Source organism: Macrotis lagotis, chromosome 3, assembly GCF_037893015.1.
Source record: "Macrotis lagotis isolate mMagLag1 chromosome 3, bilby.v1.9.chrom.fasta, whole genome shotgun sequence".
Lineage (NCBI taxonomy): Eukaryota > Metazoa > Chordata > Mammalia > Peramelemorphia > Peramelidae > Macrotis > Macrotis lagotis.
The window spans coordinates 243,028,788-243,048,289 of record NC_133660.1 but is presented as its reverse complement, the minus strand read 5'-3'; the positions used below and the strand labels follow the sequence as shown (position 1 = coordinate 243,048,289).

At 37.5% G+C, this 19,502-nt stretch overlaps 1 long non-coding RNA gene across 1 annotated transcript in view; it reads right to left on the bottom strand.

Annotated features, from left to right (window-relative positions):
* The window catches only part of LOC141518375 (uncharacterized), a 149,169-nt gene that overhangs the window by 5,813 nt on the left and 123,854 nt on the right, over nt 1–19,502 (bottom strand). Inside the window, exon 4 of the long non-coding RNA XR_012477174.1 lies at nt 7,852–7,987. This is a non-coding gene — a long non-coding RNA (uncharacterized LOC141518375). The remainder of the gene's footprint in view (nt 1–7,851; nt 7,988–19,502) is intronic.

Genomic DNA, 19,502 nt, shown 5'->3' with positions numbered 1-19,502 from the left:
TACGACTGACTCATTTGTAAATCATACTCGTTTGTACAAGACTTGGTGTCCCTTGAATGATGAAGGAATAAGTGGTAAAGTTTTCATTTCAGTGCAAGCTAAAGATTATGTATTGAAATCACTGGAATCACCTTGACCAGAACTTGCTGGGCAGGGAAAAATTTTGAAATATTGTCATGGAGGAGAATTATGAAGACAATACAATGGGGAAAAACATTTAAAACTCAATAGATATACAGAATAAATGTTTTTCTCTTAACTCCTAGAAGGAAAAGTGGATATTCAGGTTCTACAGGTCTGCCACTGAACCCCTATACCATCCCATGATGTATTTCTGTGAATAATGAATACATCATGATTAAAGAGAAACACAAAATGCTTTCCCCTCCCTACATAGAGGTGAGCCTGAGTTCCCATAGATAATGCCAGAAGAATACAAACTCTGTTGAAGCTTGCCAAAGTATAAAGGCTTTGGGTACAGACCTGGCCAAGTATACCTGTGGAACCAAGAACCAATCTAGTTAAGTTTGGAAAGGCTTAACACAAAACCAGCTTCTGCTATGATCTGTATCTATGAGGAAATGTTTATGCTAATGAAATAATAAGATCTTTTCATGGAGTTGAAAAAATCAACCCAGGAAGTAAAACAGGTGAAAGTTTATTTCAGGGGGGTGACTAGGTGGCACAGTGGATAGAGCACCAGCCCTGGAGTCAGGAGTACCTGAATTCAAATCTGGCCTCAGACACTTAATAATTACCTAGCTGTGTGGCTTGGACAAGCCACTTAGCCCCATTTGCCTTGCAAAAACCTAAAAAGAAAAGTTTATTTCAGGGATCAAGGATAGGTTCTAGTATTGTCTTCATCAACAGACATGGAGTCAAAACATGGTAGGCATTCTAAATGGAGGCCCTTATTGCAGGGCCTTTAAGTTTTTGGTGGTGCAGGTTTTATGTTTTGGTTAAGCTGTGATTTCATTAACATGATAAAATAAGCATTTTATTAGGTGTCCACTACATGCCAGTCACTATGCTTAGCACTTTGCTGTTGATCCCTGGAATTATCATTTCTATATGATAGTTGAGGGAAACTGTGGCAGACAAAGACTACAGAGAGACAGTGACTTACCCAAAGTTACAGAGCTAGTAAGTCTCTGAAGTCAAATTTTAATTCAGGTCTTCTTGACAGCAGGTCCAACACTCAATCCACTGTACAACCTAACTCTGGAGAAATTTCTAGTATAGAAATTGTTTTCACATAATTTTTTGAAAAGCAGTAGTAGTAGTATGTCATACATAAAAGTGACAAAGGAAGACCAGTCTCTGATACAATCTGATGTCAATAAGACTTGGGCATCTCAAACTCAACATATTCAAAACACAATTCAACATCTGTTATACATTTCTCCTCACACACCACATTGATTCAGGTCTTCATCCTCTTTTTCTTAAGCTAATACCATAACCTTTTAGCTGATTTCCATCCTCCAAGGCTCTTCCCCCTCCAATCTATCCTCCCAAGAGACCACACAGTAGTTCTCCTAAAACACAGGGCTAACCAAGTTACCCTTTTACCAAGAAGCTTCCAAGACTCTCTATTACCTCTAGGATCAAATATAAACTCCCATTTATCATTTGTCTGGAATACTTTCTTCCCCTCTACCTCTTAAACAGTAGAGCAACTAGCTGGTGCAGTGGATAGATCACTAGATCTGGGGTAAAGAATCCCAGAGCTGAAATGTAGGGTCAGCTGCTTACTAGTTGTGTTGCCTTTGGTTTGCTTCAGCCTCCATGCCTGTGAAAGTGGAACCATGAGAGCACTTACCTCTCTGTCTCCTGTGAAGACCAAATAGAATAATATTGGTACAGTGCCTGGCACCCAGGAGGTAAGATATTCTCTCTCTCTCTCTCTCTCTCTCTCTCTCTCTCTCTCTCTCTCTCTCTCTCCTCTCTCTCTGTCTCTCTCTGTCTTTCTCTGTCTCTCTATCACTCTGTGTGTCTGTGTCTCTGTCTCTGTCTCTTGTCTTTCTTGTTCTCTGTCTCTCCTTTTCTGTCTCTGTCTGTCTGTCTGTCTCTCTCTCCTCCCCCTCCCCCTCTCCCCCTCCCCTTTCCCCTCTCTCTGTCTCTGTCTGTCTCTCTCTGTCTTTCTCTATCTCTATCTCTCTGTGTGTCTCTGTCTCTGTCTCTTGACTTTCTTTTTCTCTGTCTGTCTGTCTCTCTGTCTGTCTCTCTGTCTCTCTTTGTCTGTCTCTCCTCTCTCTCTCTCTCTCTCTCTCTCTCTCTCTCTCTCCTTCCTTCCTTCTTTTGAATCCCAGGTTTCCTTCAAATTTAGCTCAAATTCTACCTTCCATATGAGACTTATCCACATCCCCTAAGTGGTCAGTGCTTTCAGGTCTAAGGTTATCTTCCATCCACTCTGAATACATCTAGTTATCTCTATATATTTCAGCAATACCTAGTTGGGTCATTCAGGTCACTCCTTGCTTCTCTCAGACCACTTATGCCAAGCTGGATACAAAAGCAGGACTGGAATTTTGAATACCAGAGAGGATCCCTTGGCTCTTTCTAAACTCACAAAACTGGAAACTTGATTCCCTTCCCCAGAAACGGAAGAAAGATTCAAACACAAAGGCAAAAGACCTAAGTCTGTTTCTTATGGTCTTATGACATCAGGAGGATGAGGAAGGTTCTCTGCTTAAAGCATGGTGATTCACCCAGCCATGGGTGAAGGAGTCACTACAGGAACAACAGAGTAGCCAAAAGGAATGAGGTGAGAGAAGGCTGGCCACCTGGGCCATTTGAACACCTCTGAAGTCAAAGAGCTTCTCATTTACCATATGGTTAGCCCATTGAAACTAATGACAGAACATTTAAGCATGCTCCACATTCTCCCCAAAGCACTTTCCATATACTCGTTACCATGACTCTCTCAGATATAGTTTCCCAGCCTCTCCAAATGAAGAAGTTACATCAGCTAAACAAACTGATGGGATCTTTGCATATGCCAGACTCCTGTGACATTTATTGTATTCAATTCTCCCAAACAATCCATCACAACTGACATGCTCAAACAGCCTAGTTCTCTTTGAGGTCTCTTCCAACTCAAAAGCTAGGAGCCTAAAATACTGCGTGTGCTGGGCAGCCTCCCATGTGAGCATTTTCAGAGTAAGCTATTAATAGCAGGTAGAATAATTTAGATATAGACTGTGTGTTTGTTTGCTTTTCACAAGGACTGTACGAATTTGGATGATTCCTTTTATATTTGCTTTGTAGAAATAGAACATAAATACCTGGAGGAGGGGGCAGTTGGAAGCAGGTGGAGAGCTTTAAAATCTTTCTCAGACTGAAGTGATTTTTTTTTCTCTCTAGTTTTACCTGGCACCTCTGTCTAGAATGCCCTCTGGCCCCAAGTCAATCTCTGGAAGCTCAAGTTCTCTTCAAGGTTTTGGTGATCCTTCCCCTTCAAAATGTTGTGGTCTTCCTCCCCACCCACGCAATTCCATTCTATTCACTTTGTATATAATTTGTATTTGCTTAAACTGTATATATGCTGTTTATCCACAATTAAAAATAAGCTCCTTGAATGCTGGATGCTCCTATTGCCTTACCTAGAAACTATTGGCTTCAAACCAGCAGATAGAATTAGGTAAGGTTTCTTATAATTTCTTTCTTTTTTTTTTTTTCAAGGCAATGGGTTTAATAGCTTGCCCAAGGCCATATGGCTAGGTAATAATTAAGTATCTGAGGCCGCATTTGAACTCAGGTACTCCTGACTCCAGGGCCAGTGCTCTATCCACTTCACCACTTAGCTGCCCCCATTTGGGATATTCTTGGCAAAGATTAGAGTAGTTTAACCATTTCCTTCTCCACCTCATTTTACAGATGAAGAAGAGAAGCAAAAAATGTCTGCCCAGGGTGATAGCTAGTAACTGTCTGAGGCTGGATTTGAACTCAGAAAGTCTTCGTCAGTCCAGACTTGATGCTCTATCCATTAACTATAGTACATGATATATGACAGGAACTAATTGCTTGGTGCTAAGGAAATTTCTCATCATTTCAATGTTTAGAAAACCAAGCTCTGAAGATTAAAATTAAACTATTTTCAGAAACTATCAAGTCCAATCTGATAGAAAAACTTTAGTCTTTCTCATGAGTTCTGTCCTCTAAACTGTGCCTCTCCTTCTAGGCAGTTCAGATTATTATGAAAATCTTTGGAGATTTAGTCCATTCAGGTGAGTCCAACTCATTACCTTCAAAGTTCATTCAAGCAACTTGCATCATACAACCAGAAAATGCAGGAAGGTGAGTGCAATACCACAGACCAGCTTTACCCTTAACGAACACATCTTTACTTTTTCATGTAACTAATTTTGTGCCTCACAGGACTTCTGGAATTATTTGTTTTGTTATTTTTTTAAAAAGATATGCATATAGAAATTAGGATCTTTATTTTAAAATGTTATATGATTCATCATCATTGAAACAGACAACTTTATTGAATGTAGCATTGATTACTATTTCCTCAAAGAACTTTGAGAATAGATTTCAAGATTTTAGAAAACATCAACTGTGTTTCAGTATATTTGCTATTCCATTTTCAGTTGACAGCAACACATTGCAAATAGAATATAGAGAGAGTTGCAATCTGATATCCAACTTAAAGAAATTTATTTGAATGTCTTATTGGACTTTTATAAATTATACTTGCCTAAAGAAAAATATCTGGCATTTCATGAACATGCCCTGTTCAAGATGTCTCTTTTGGGGAATATGAATACTTACAAGCAACTTTTTTCCCTTTGATGCATACAAAAAGTATATAAGTATCTTGAAAATATTCTTTGCATCGCTACAATCTCTAGCAAATCAGATATAGACACAGTGGTACTGAAAAAGCAGGCTCAGTGTTCACATTAAAAATGTCATGTTCTTATTTTTTGTTTAAAAAGAAAATGCTTTATTATTACACTCATTTTTGTTATACTTTATTACATTTTATTATACTATATTATAACATTATACTTTATTATTATATTCATTGGTAATATAAGTTACATTATGGTCAAAAAGAAATATTAAATTCTGTATGTAGTCCTTAATAAGTTTTTGTTGGACATAGACCTAAAAGGTTGGACACCCATGATTTATAGTTTTAGAGAACTTCCTAGAGAATAGGGGGTAGGAGTGGACAATGGAGTACTGAAAGACTACATAATGTAATCATAGTCAAACAGCTCAATGTGAACAATATATCTATCTCTTTCACCATTATGCTACTGACTATTCTTTTTCTTCTGCAAATTTTTAAAATGAAAAAAATATCAGCTATCCAGCAACCTCAGAAGGAAAAATTCCCAGGTTTCACAAAAGCAATCCCTACTTTTTGCATATAAAAAGGAGAATTTAGTAGTAGCAATTAGCACCTTATTCCACATAGTTTGTCATTATGGCTTTTAAGATTTTAAATTTTATCTCTAATCCTTCTGAACACAGGAAAATACATTGCATTCTTTTCCTGAAATAAAAATCATTGGTTGAACTTTACCCCTTACTTCTTACATTTTGTCTAAAATATATTCCTATATGTGTCTATGATATAGAATTATTTAGGCGAGGTAAGTAAAAATGCTCAAAAACAGAAGTAAATTTAGGCAAATTCTTAAAATACTTATTATTGGAAACTTACAGGAATGTCACCAATTTTATATTACTGGGAAAAAAGGTTCAGACATATTGAAGGTCTGTAGCATTGCATACATTATAGGCAAATTGTGCTGTAGAATATTAAAATTGCTTTCATTATTAATTCCCCTGGTATAAATGTACAAAAATTGTGGGAAGTATGATCATTTCACCTTTTAATTTGTCTTATTGATCACAATCTTATTTAAGGACAGAAGCTCAGGCATTGAATTCTCATTTAAATTTTATATACTTGGGTACATCAGAATTGGCAAAAATTTATGGCAGATTGGTAAATTTAATTCTTCTAATCTGAGGGACAAATTTAAATTCTAGGATATAAAGGGAAATTTCAAAAACTTTCCTCTTACATCTCTACATCCTTAATTCTCCATATATCTTGGTATGTCTTTAAACTGATAGTTTCACATATGGGGCAAAGGGCAAATAATACTTGCCCTAAAATTAACCACAGTTGAGAGATCCCAAGGAAGTGAAGAATCCCAGGAGGCTAAATTGAGGAGGGAAAGCATTTCAAACTTGGGGAGCAGCCTGCAAAGACACATAGGCAGGAAATGAATTTCATATAAAGGAACACAGCAGAATGTATGGAAGAGAAATGTGACATCAGTTGAAAAGATAGTTTAAAATTAGATTGTCAAGAACTCTGAACTTGGGAGTCAATAGACTTGGGTTTGAGAAGCAAGATGAAAAGAAAGAAGGAAAGAAGGAAGTAAGAGAGAAAGAAGGAAGGAAAGAGGAAGAAAAAAGAGAATGGAAAGAAGATAGATAGATAGATTGATTTCTACTCTATTGCAACTATTTATCTACCCATCAAACCAGATATTTTGGGACATTGCTCAAGAGGGGCTAAGCCACTCAGCTTGTAAATCCTACCCTATAACCATATTTCCTCACCTTAACCATCTTCTACTCTGTTGTCATGCAAGTGTTCCTCTCGACCTTTCCTTCCCCTTGCTCTGGAAGGAATCAAATCACCACTACTGCTGTTTCCTCTCACATCAACTCCTTGATTATTCTACTCACTACCTCTTTGAGTTCTCATGACTTCCTTCTTCCTTCTCTACTCTTTTATAGTCTCTTTCAAACTATTGCTTATATTGACTTTGGCATTTCTGATTTGCCATGACTTGGAAGTATTAATTGTTAATTGTTTAATGTTTTCTGACAACCTTGCCAGGTTGTCTGGCCTTGCAAGCTTTGCCATATCTCTCTCGTAAAAAAAAAAGTTTTTTTAAATTAATTTTATCAGTTATGGTTTTCTACCCCCCTCTTCTCAATATCCCAAGAGAATAAAAAAATACTTATAACTAATAACTAGTCAAGCAAAAAAAAATTCCCATATTGACCATGTCCCAAAATGTGTGTCATTTTTAGTAGCCCATTACTTCTCTATAAGCAGTTGAGTAGCCTCATCATCTTTTCTCTATCATATAAATCTTTTTTTAGATTTGTTTTTTTTTTTTTGCAAGGCAATGGGGTTAAGTGGCTTGCCCAAGGCCACACAGCTTGGTGATTATTAAGTGTCTTCCGGATTTGAACTCAGGTACTCCTGACTCCAGGGCCAGTGTTCTAGCCACTGCGCAACCTAGCTGCCCAATAGTAAGGCTCTTTAGTCACAAAACCTTTATGTTTTCTTATTTGATTCCTTATGGACTCTACAGTATCTTTGTGTACATCTTCAGAAACAAATAGTCAAGGTTTGGACTAGCTACAATCACTGGGATTGTATTTCTTCCCCATTTAGAAAGAGAAGCTAACATGAGATCCTGCAGGACTAGAGGTCTATTCCAAATATTCATGAACTAAATCTTAGTTGGAAGGAATGAAAGGGAGACCTGAGCTTCATTCTGAAAGACACTAGCTTGTAAAGAACAGAGTGTTCTTTCAATGGTATGGTTTTTATTTCTTGGTTATTGGTTTTTTTTTGTTTGTTTTTGGTGAGTAGGAGGTCTGGTCTCTTTTAATATTAGATAGATGATCTACTGTGTCAGGGTTCCTCTGATTATTTTTGAATTTTTTTTCCTTCCATGTAGCTGAAATCTTTCTCACTACAATTTCCACTTTTCCCCTCCCCTTCTAGTTCTCTTCACCAGGACCAAAAAGAATATGTAGCAACCCTCTTCAATAGGACAACCTTTTAATACTTACCAAGACTCCCCCCAGTCTTAATTCTGCTATTTTCCAGATAAAATACTCCATTTCCTCCAATAATCCACATGTAGCTTTGCTTCCAGACCATTTTCTATCCTGGTTACTTTCCTCTGGATATGATTTTTTGTTATTCCTAAAATGAAGCCAACAAACAGAAAGTAAAAGTCCAAAAGTCCTCTACCTAGGATAGTGTACCTTGTTCTGGATTTAATGCCTCATTTAATGCAGCATAAGATTGCTTATATTTGACTCGTGTCATTATATATAGCCCTAAAACTATTTTGAACATGAGTATCATGTTCACCTTTTCCTGTATTTATGTAATTGATTTTTAAAAAGCAAACATAAAATGTTGTATTTATTATTATTGAATTTCATCTTCCTAGATTCAGTTCAATACCATTTTGGAATATATATATATATATATATAATTCAATACAGTAGTTATCCCTCCCAATTCCAAGTTATCTGGATATCTGAAAAACTTTCCATCTATGCCTTCATCCAAGTTCCTCATGAAAATAATCAACAACATTTGACCAATGACAGATCTCTTTGGCATTCTGTTATAAAATCCTTTCAGAAGTTCTGGATAGATTTCCTATATTATTGAATTCAGGTTTATTGCATATCATGTTCTTCTGGGAAATATATGGTCCTATGTACATGCTGTTTACAAGGTTAGTCACTCTAGTTTATACAATTCACATTTTTTTACATTGAGGTCTTTTATTTCTCTTCTGACAGAGTTTTCTCCACTGCTTTTTTTTTGTGTTTCAAATTTGTTCATGTCTCTTTTGTTTTAGAGAGAGATTCTCCATCAAGAATTCAAGTTTGACTAATCTACTATTTATATTTTAAGTTTTTGTATTGAAAGCTCTTATTTCTGACCTATATTAATTTCTGGTTTCTTCTTTTATGTGTTTCATTTCTCTTTTGAATAATTCTTGTTCTTTGAACAATTCTTTGAACAAATTTCTTGTTGTTCCTTGTTCTCAAAGGTTTCTTTCTTTCATCAAATACTACTGATTCACTTTTCTTCATGTTTAATATATGTTTAAAGAGTTTTGGAGGGGCGGCTAGGTGGCGCAGTAGATAGAGCACCGGCCCTGGAGTCAGGAGTACCTGAGTTCAAATTCGACCTCAGACACTTAATAATTACCTAGCTGTGTGGCCTTGGGCAAGCCACTTAACTCCATTGCCTTGCAAAAGAAAAAAAAACAACCTAAAAAAAGAGCTTTGTATTCTCTTTCAGGTTTTACTCATTCTTCTTTCTACTTTAGGATATTTTCTGTTGATTCGTATTATTGTGCATAGGCTTTTATTGGGAACTTTTAAAAAAATAACTTTGGTACTTTAACTTTTTTTTTTGAAGGGGTTACTTTTCCATTATTTACTTTCTGTCCTATTCTCCTTTGTTGGTAGGTACACTTGTAAGGTTGGGTACAGATTTAACCAACCTGGGTCCCCACCTTGAATATTCTTTTGAGGGACTGGACTGACCCCAATTAGGTTTCAGTTTCCTTGACTTTATGTTTAGTTCAGGCAATTACAATGATAGTCTACTTGGTTTTTCTGCTCTTTCTTTCCTTAAGATAGATGATCAGTGTCAACAGCTGATACTTCTTTTAGGATCTTTTTTTTTGTGAGGAGTGAAGATATTTATACAGAGCACTGCATCAAAAGGACAGCTTTACCCTTGGGTCAATCCCTAAATTAATCTACAATTTAACTTATGCCTCTGACCTCAGACAGATGAGGAAGAATTAAGTTAGCACTCTAAACTTCCCTTGAGTTAATGGATAAAGATTTTACCTCATTGGGGATTCCATTGCCTTATTTCTACATCTAACACATAATTTCTTGTTCTGAGGGGGGTATTGTGAGGCTGCAGGGTTGAAATGACTTGGAGAAAATGACTAATCTTGCTCTGTACTGTCATAATCTGTTTGAACTCATCTATTTTATTTTTTTTTCCATTTGAATGGTCTCTAGTTTACTCCAATGACCATATCTCTTCAGTTTCTTCCTCCTTTGATCTTTACAAAAATGCTTTCAACCATGCTTCCCCTTTCTGGTTTCAAGATTGTTTTATAAGAATGTGTATTCTTAAAATCCAATGCTACTCCACTAACCTTATAATCTATTCTGTTTTTTTTCATAAGATAAACTTTTTCCAGATTTATATTCTACTCATTTTCCCTAATCCACAAGATATCATGCAAAGTTAGCAGTCCTATTATTTATGGTAGTTTGATAAGTAATCATTTATGTTCCCTTCAGCTAGATACCACCAACCTTTCACTTCCAACTGATAGATTTCGGAAATCATCTTAGGTCTCTCACATTGCATTTCCTTGGATTTACCATTCACTAAAGAGTTGCTAGTTCAAGCTGTATGAATAAATCTGTGTCTTTTCTTTCAGCTGTGGGTGAATGATCTTATGATCTATCTATGATCGGATTCTATGACCATAAGATAGAAATTGATATTAGAAGTTGATATTAGAATTTGATAAATCTACAGCCTATTTTTGACTTACAATCTAAGATTACAATTTTATTTTAAAATATAGAAACTATTCTTTTTTATTTATTAAAGATTTTATTTGAGTTTTACAATTTTTCCCCAATCTTACTTCCCTCCCCCCACCCCACCCCCTTAGCTCAATTTTGACCCACTGGTGTATACTTTGCCAACTCCTGCTATACATTATGACCTTCTTACATTTTGGTCAACCAAGAAGCATATTAGTCAGGATTTTGGTCAACAGGGTAGAAGTTGATCATTTCAAAGGAAATGATAATCCCTAAGGTGAGAGAATATCTGTTTTTGCCTTTGTATCTTTAGAGCATGGCACATAGTGAGTACTTGATGAATATTTGTTGATTAGAATGGGCCCCTTCCTCCAGAAAGAAGGGAGTAAATGTACCTAGATATAGCTAGAATGGCTTCAGCTCATGACACCAAATGAATTCTATTAGTATCATCTTTAGTCTACTCTCCAATGGTGTTTTCAAAGAGACCTGGGTTAGGTTTACCATAGTCTGGTGTATTTATAAGAGGTTTCACTTCTCTGTGGGTAGCTCAATATAGAATGACACAGACCTTACCCAACTTGGGTCACTCTGAATTAGCCTATAGTGTGGAAACAGCAATTTCCTGGGTGGCAGTTATATGTGCAACTTTCCCAGAACTTAAACAAGATTTGGATCTAAAGATAGCAGTGAAAAAGAGAGATCTCCTTGCATTTTTTTAATCTATCAATTCTATCAATGGTTTGTATAGCTCAGGTATACTTAGACATTGAATCTTATATGCCACAACCAAATTCAAGGCACATTTGGGTACTAATATGTTTAAAATCATAGCTCTTGAACTCCTAACAATATTTTTCTTTTATGAGAAGATGTAATAATTCAATGTAGAAGACATTTAGTTAAGAATTTAGAAATATAAATAACAAGGAAGATCCCTCCATATACTCAGAGGAACACTGTCCCAGGTTCCTCTGTCATTGCTGGGAGAGGGAACAAATATAAGGAATATATGTAAGCAAGGAAAGATAGGTCATCAATAAACAAAAGTAGCCAGGGAAGATCAATTTCTGAGGACTGTATCCTTACTGGAATAAGTCTCTGCCTCTGGAGCTTTACTTACTGCTTCTCCATAGTGCTGGGGACCCACAGATCTCAGGATGAGATGCCATAAAACTTTAGTGAACCCAACCAAAACGGTTCTAACTTTGTTCAGAATCACATGAGAGAGAGCAGGGGAGTGGGTCAATTACAAAATTTTTTTTATTGAATCTGGGAAAATAATTCAAGACTGACATTTAGCAAGACATGAATAACATTAAGACAAGGGAGCAAATAGAGAATGGTATAAAGTTGAACTATTTTAACTAAGGAGGAAATGGTGTAAGTATTGGGAAAGGAAGAGATCTTAGAAGAGCCGTGGCAGTATGGAGAATTACCAGGGAGCAGAGGTCTTCCTGAACACAAAGAATAGGTTTACAAATGCTTAAGAGACAAAGGTAAACATGAAATGATAGTGATTATGATAAGTCAAAGCCATGTCAGAGTTCTTAGTCAGTGAAATGGAATTTATTGATGATGCCAAGATCAAAGCTGTGACCATCTCTATTGTGGAAAAAGAATGTGTAACTGATAGAAGTTGATGGTATTGAAGAACTGGGGAGTTGGGATGTTCGAAGGAATTTGCTTGTTGATTTTCTTAGAATGAGGAAAAGAGAGAGACTTCCAGCCAAGATGGCAGAGAGAGGATAGACACAATGCTAAAGGTCTCCTGATCTTCCCTCATATATAATATGATCCAACTAAGGAGCACAAGCATTGGTTGGGTAATGACCATCTGGAATTTGCCATCAGGGCTGTAGAGAGAGTTCCAGTGCAGACAACGATCCCTGGGTGCCTCTGGTCAGGAGGAACGCAGAGTCCATACCTTCATTTCAGCTGTAGTTTCTTCCCAGAACAATCACAGCCCACCTTCCAACCCAGGCTAAGGATAAGCAGCTGTGATCTAAGCACCATTGATCTAAGATAAAAGTATTCAACAGCTTCAACCACTCCTCCAGGCCAAGGGAGAGGGCCTCAATCAAGGTCACAGACAATCCAGAGAAAGCAACCAGCACCTCCTACTGGCCAGCTGGAGATATTACACTCAGTGAGCAAAACCTCTAGTACCACCTACTGGCCAGCTGGAGATATTACACTCAGTGAGTAAAGCCTCTAGGAATCTCAACATCAAACCTCTGTGAACCAGAACCTCCCCAACACAAAGTCTTAGGATAAAGAAGAAAGGCCAGCACAAAGGAGGGTTCATAGAAAAATTCTTGGAAGGAAAAGACACTAACTCAGAGAGACCTAGAAACTCTGAGGAGAATATGACCTGCTGTTCAGCACAGAAAGACTTCTTTGAAGAAAAAGGGAAGGAGCTTAAAAATCAATTGGAAAAATTGGGAGAGAAAATCAATACCTTGCAACAAGAAAACAATTCTCTCAAAACCTCAATTGGTCAAATGGTAAACTCTTACAAAAATAGAATTGACCAATTGGAAAAGGAGCTGCAAAAGATAAATGAAGACAATTCTTCTCTAAAAAAAAAGAATGGAGTCTGTGGAAACTAATGACTTCATGAGACAGCAAGAGTCTGTTAAACATAACCAAAAAATCAAAAAAATAGAAGAAAATGTAAAATGCCTCTTCAGCAAAACCACTGACCTGGAGAATAGATTAAGGAGGGACAACCTGAGAATTATAGGACTTCCTGAAAACATTGAAGAGTATTTTAAAAAGCCTGGACTTAATATTACAGGATTTAGTGATGGAAAATTGCCCTGATATCATGGAACCAGAGGACAAAATAGTTATTGAAAGAGTACATCGATCCCCCTCTGGAAAGAGATCCTAAAATGAAAACACCAAGGAATGTTGTAGACAAATTCCAGAATGATCAGATAAAAGAGAAAATCCTGCAAGCAGCCAGAAAGAAACAATTTAAATACCAAGGAGCCACAGTAAGGATTACACAGCACCTGGATGCATCAACATTAAGGGATCGAAGGGCCCGGAATGAGATATTATGAAGAGCAAGGGAACTTGGAATGCAGCCAAGTATCTGGTATTCAGCAAAACTGAGCCTTCTCTTCCAGGGGAAAAGATGGTCATTTCAATTCCTGATGGAAAGACCAGAGCTAAATAGAAATTTTGGACATCAAACAGGAGATTCAAGAGAGACATGAAAAAGGTAAAAAAAGAAGGGGGGGGAGTAAAAAGAAAAAAACCCTGCTATCCAATAAAATGAAACTGGCTATATCCCAGCATGGGGAAAAAGATTCTCATAACTCTTCAGAATTTTAACTCTATTAGAGAGAATATACTTAGGCAAAAGTGATGGACACTCATGACTTATTCATGAGACTGCTATCAAATGGGAAGAAACTGGCTATATCCCTATTTCAGAGGAAGATTCTCATAACTCTTGAGAATTGTAACTCTGTTAGAGAGTATATACTTAGCCAGAAGTTATGGATATTCATGATTTTCTGTGACTCAGAATGATTTAAAAATACTACCTCCTTAAAAGGGGGGACAGAAAGGAGATGGGAGGATGGAGGGGATTGAATGGGGTAAATCTCATTACATAAAGAAGTGCAAAAGACCTGTTGTAATAGAGGGGAAGAAGGGAGGAGATGAGAAACACCTGAATCTTCCTCTCATCAGATTTGGCTTAAAGTTAATTTACACACACACTCAGTTAACTTAAGAAGCATTTTACCTTTCAAGTATTGAAAGGGGAAAAGGGGAAGGGAGATGGAGACAGGGAGGGGGAGAAAAAGGGGAACTAACAGAGGGAAGGAAAGGAAAAAGGGGAAAAGGGAAAGGGGAAATAGGAAGGCAAACATACTGAGTGGTGGTATTCAGAAACAAAATATTGGGAAATATTGGTAATACGAAAAAGGGGAAAATACAATCAGAGGGAAGATAGCATGGAGGGAAATAAAGAATTAGTAATTATAATTTTGAATATGAATGGGATGAACTCTCCCTTAAAATGTAAGTGAATAGCAGACTGGATTAAAAATCAGAATCCTGCTATATGCTGCTTACAAGAAACTCATTTGAAGTGGAGAGATACATAGAATAAAGGTAAAAGGTTGGAGCAAAATATATTTGTTTCAGCTAAAGTGAAAAAAAGCAGGAGTAGCAATCCTTATCTCAAACAAAACAGCTGCAAAAATAATGTTAAAAGAGATAAGGAAGGAAACTATATCCTCCTCAAAGGTATCATAGACAATGAAGTGATTTCAATACTAAATATGTATGCACCCAGTGATACAGCATCCAAATTCTTAGAGAAGCTGACAAAGTTACAGGAAGACATAGACAGCAAACTGCTACTACTGGGAGACCTCAACCTCCTGCACTCAGATTTAGATAAATCAAATCATAAAATAAACAAGAAGGAAGTTAAGGAGGTAAATAGATTGTTAGAAAACCTAGATATGGTAGACCTATGGAGGAAATTGAATGGGGATAGAAAGGAATACACTTTTTTTTCTGCAGTACATGTCAGTTATACAAAAATTGACCATGTACTAGGGCATAAAAACCTAATGCTCAACTACAGAAAGGCAGAAACAGTGAATACATCTTTCTCAGATCATAATACAATAAAAATCATATGCAATACTGGGCCATGGAGATATACACCCAGAACGAATTGGAAACTAAATAACCTCATTTTAAAGAATGAGTGCATCGGGGGGGGCACTCTCACTTAAAACTTGTAAGCTAAGGACTCTAACTAAATTTTCGAGAGACAGAAGCCACAGAAAGGACCCAGTGAAGCAGTTCTTCAACTCAAGGTAACCTGGAGAAGAGCAGAATGACTCTGCTCCCTGGGGTTGGAGGGGCAGCCCACTAGAGGGGTGGCCTGCCAGAGCAAAGGAACTTCAGCCTTCAGGAGGCAGCCCCAGGATGCTGGGAGCCCTGGCTCACAGCAGTGGGGGAGTTTCCTGATCTACATCCCGGGGAGCACCAAGCACAACTTGGGGGAACAGCTGGGGGACCTCTGCCAGAGTGAGAACGTGAAGCCCAGCCCTCAGGGCACACAGTGAGCAGCTTGGCCACAGCAGCCCAGATCCAGTAACCAGAAGCAGGCAGAGCCAGTAAGCAGGAGCCCCCAGGGCATGAGTGCAGAGCCTAGGGAGGGAGCAGAGAGAGAGACTGCCAAGCTCTGTCCTCTGTCCCTGGAACAGGACTCTGGGGTTCTGACCACATTCAGATCCTGATCTCAGTCTAGGCCCCCCATAGAATAGCAGGGCCCCCCCCACCTCAGCCCTGTGGCAGATGGGGGTGCCTATGGGCATTCACAGACCAGGAGGGAGGACAGAGCCTCACACACTGAGATTCTTGTGGGGGGGTGTCCCAAAAGCTAAGGAAGCACCCCAAAACCAGGCTCAGGTTGGGAAAATGAGTAAGCAAAGAAAAAGAGGAACACTGTTGAGAAATACTTTGCCTGTAATCCCAAGAAGGATCAAAACACTCAAACTGAAGATGAGGAAGTCCAAGCTCCTGCATCTAAAGACTCCAAGAAAAAACAGAAATTGGGCTCAGGCTATGAAAGAGCTCAAAAAAGGCTCTGAAAATCAAATAAGGGAAATAGAAGAAAAATTGGGAAAAGAAATGAGAGAGATGCAGGAAAAACATGAAAAAGAAGTCAGCAGCTTAGTCAAGGAGATCCAAAAAATGCTGAAGAAAATAACATATTAAAAAACTAGCATAAGTCAAATGGATAAAACAGTTCAAAAAGTTATTGAGGAGAAGATTGCTTTAAAAAACAGAATTGGCCAGGTGGAAAAAGAGATAAGAAATCTCTCTGAGGAAAACCAATCCTTCAGACAAAGCATAGCACTCAGGGAGATTGCTGATTTTATGAGAAATCAGGACTCAATACTTCAAAAACAAAAGAATGAAAAATTAGAAGAAAATGTGAAACATCTCATTGAAAAAACAACTGATATGGAAAACAGATTTAGGAAAGATAATTTAAAAAATTATTGGAATACCTGAAAGTCATGATCAAGAAAAGAGCCTTGACATCATTTTCAAAGAATTACTACAGGAAAATTGCCCTGATATCCTAGAAGCAGAAGGCAAAATAGAAATGGAGAGAATCCACCTATCTCCCTGAGAAAGAGATCAAAAAAAGAAACAACCCCCAGGAATACTATAGCCAAGTTCCAGAACTCCCAAGTCAAAGAGAAAATATTACAAGCAACCAGAAGGACACAACTCAAATATTGTGGAGCTGCAGTCAGGATCACACAGGATTTAGCAGCAACTACATTAAAAGCTCATAGGGCTTGGAATATAATATTCTGGAAGGCAAAAGAGCTTAGAATGCAACCGAGAATGAACTACCCAGCAAAACTGAATGTCCTCTTCCAGGGGAAAAAAGATGGACTTTCAATGAAACAGGGGAATTTCAAATGTTCTTGTTGGAACGGCCAGAGCTGAACAGAAGGTTTGATCTTCAAATACAGGACTCAGGTGAAGCATAGAGATTGGAGGAGAAGGGGAAAATATGAGGGACTTAATGAGGATGAACTGCATGTATTCCTGTATAGAAAAATGACACTGATAATACTCATATGAACCTTTTCAGTTAATAGAGCAGGTAGAAGGAGCTTTTATAGTTGAAGCACAGGAGAAAGCTGAATTTGAAGATAAAATGTCGTGCAAAAATGGAGTCAATAGAAAAAAGGGAAATGTAATGAAAGAAAGAAAAAGGAGAGGGGGGAATAGGCCAATGTATTTCATATAATAAGATTTTTCTTTATTACAACGAGCTATTGCAATGATATGGAAGGAGGGAAGGCAAGGGGGAATAAGGTAATCTTTGCTCTCATCAGTGGTGGTGAGGAGAGAAAACAGCATATATGTACTCAATGGGGTATAGGCATCTGGAGTAAGAATGAGAGGGCAGGGACAGGGGGAAGGGGTGGGGATGTGAATGATGGAGAAGAGGATGGACCATGGGGGGAGAGTGGTCTGATATAACACATTTTCTTTTTTTACTTCTTGCAAGGGGCTGGGATTGGATGGCCTGTCCAGGATCATAGGGCCGGGTGGATGCTGGGCCTAAGGGGTGGTATGGGGGCTCAGGGCCTCTTGGCCCCAGGGCTGGGGATCTGTCTGCTGCACCATTCAGCTACCCTACAGCAGAGTTAGAGTGAATGGAGAGAGAAAATATAGCACAGGGTAGTGGAGAAGTAAGAAAGGAGGGAGTTGCGATCAGCAATGGCAACAGTGGAAAAATATGGAAGTAACTTTTGTGATGGACTTATCATAAAGAATGTGATCCACCCATGACAGAGTTGTTGGTGTTGGAACAAAGACTGAAGCACATTTTTTATTATTATCATTATTATTTTTGGGGGGTGCAGGGTGGATGGAGCTGGGTGGCCTGCCTGGGGCCACATTGCTGGGTGATCCTTGGGTGTCTGAGGCCAGATTTAGGCCTGGGTACTCCTGGCTCAAGGGCCAGTGCTCTATCCGTCACCCAGCCACCCCTACTATTATTACTATTTTATTTTCTTTTGGGTCTTTTTTTTTTCTTTTTTTGGTTTTTGCAGGGCAATGGGTTTGGGGTGGCTTGCATGGGGTCACACAGCTGAGTATATGGGGCTGGATCTGGGCTGGGGTGCTCCTGGCTCCAGGGCTGGTGCTTTGTCCACTGTGCCACCTGGCCATACCTACAATTATTACTATTATTTTTTTAATTTTAATTTTAATTTTTTTCTCTCTCCTTTATTTTATCGCTCAAGTGAGTCTATATTTTTTGGGGGGTGGGGGTATTTTGTTTACTCTTAAACAAGAATATTTTATTAATGTATAAAAAACATTATATGTACAAAAATGAGAATAAATAAATTTTAAAAAAAAGAATGAGTGGATCAAACAACAAATTATAGAAAGAATTATTTCATCCTAGATAATGACAATAATGAAACAACATACCAAACCTATGGGATTCACTCAAAGAGATTGTCAGGGGATATATTATATCTTTAAATGCTTACATGAATAAATTAGAGAAAGAGGAAATCAATGTACTAAATATGCAACTAAAAAAAATTAGAAGAACAAATGAAAACCCTCAATTAAATACCGAATTAGAAATTCTAAAAATTAAAGGAGAATTTAATAAGATCAAAAGCAAAAAAAAAAAACCCTATTGAATTAATAAATAAAACCAAGAGTTGGTTTTATGAAAAAAAAAACCAATTGATAAACCTCTGGTCAATTTTATTAAAAACAAAGAAAGAAGAAAGCAAAATTGCTAGTCTCCTAATTGAAAAAGGTGAACTTAACCACCAATGAGGAGGAAATTAAAATCATAATTCAGAATTATTTTGCCCAAGTCTTTGCCAATAAATTTGACAATGTAAGTTAAATGGATGAATATTTACAAAAATATGAGTTGCCCAGGTGAAATGAAGAGGAGATTAAATACCTACACAACCCTATCTCAGAAAAAGAAATTCAACAAATTATCATTGAGCTTCCTAAGAAAAAATCTCCAGGGCCTGATGGATTCACAAGTGAATTCTATCAAACATTTAAGCAACAATTGGTTCCAATTCTATATAAATTCTTTGGAAAAATAGGTGAAGACGAAACTGCCTATTTCTTTCTATGACGCCAATATGATGCTGATATCTAAACCAGGAAGAGTTAAAACAAAGAAAGAAAATTATAGACCTACCTCCCTGATGAATGTGGATACAAAAATCTTAAATAATATCTTAGCAAAATGATTACAACAAATTGTCACTAGGATAATACATTATGATCAAGTAGGATTTATCCCAAGAATGAAGGGTTGGTTCAATATTAGGAAAACTGTTAGGTTTGTTGCTATCAGAAATTAAATGATTATATCAATAGATACTGAAAAAGCTTTTGACAAAATACAGCACCCATTCCTATTAAAAACTCTAAAGAGTGTAGGAATAAATGAACTGTTCCTTAGAATTATAAGTAGTATCTATCTAAAACTATCAACAAGTATTATATTCAACAGGAATAGGCTAGAGGCATTCCCAATCAGATCAGGG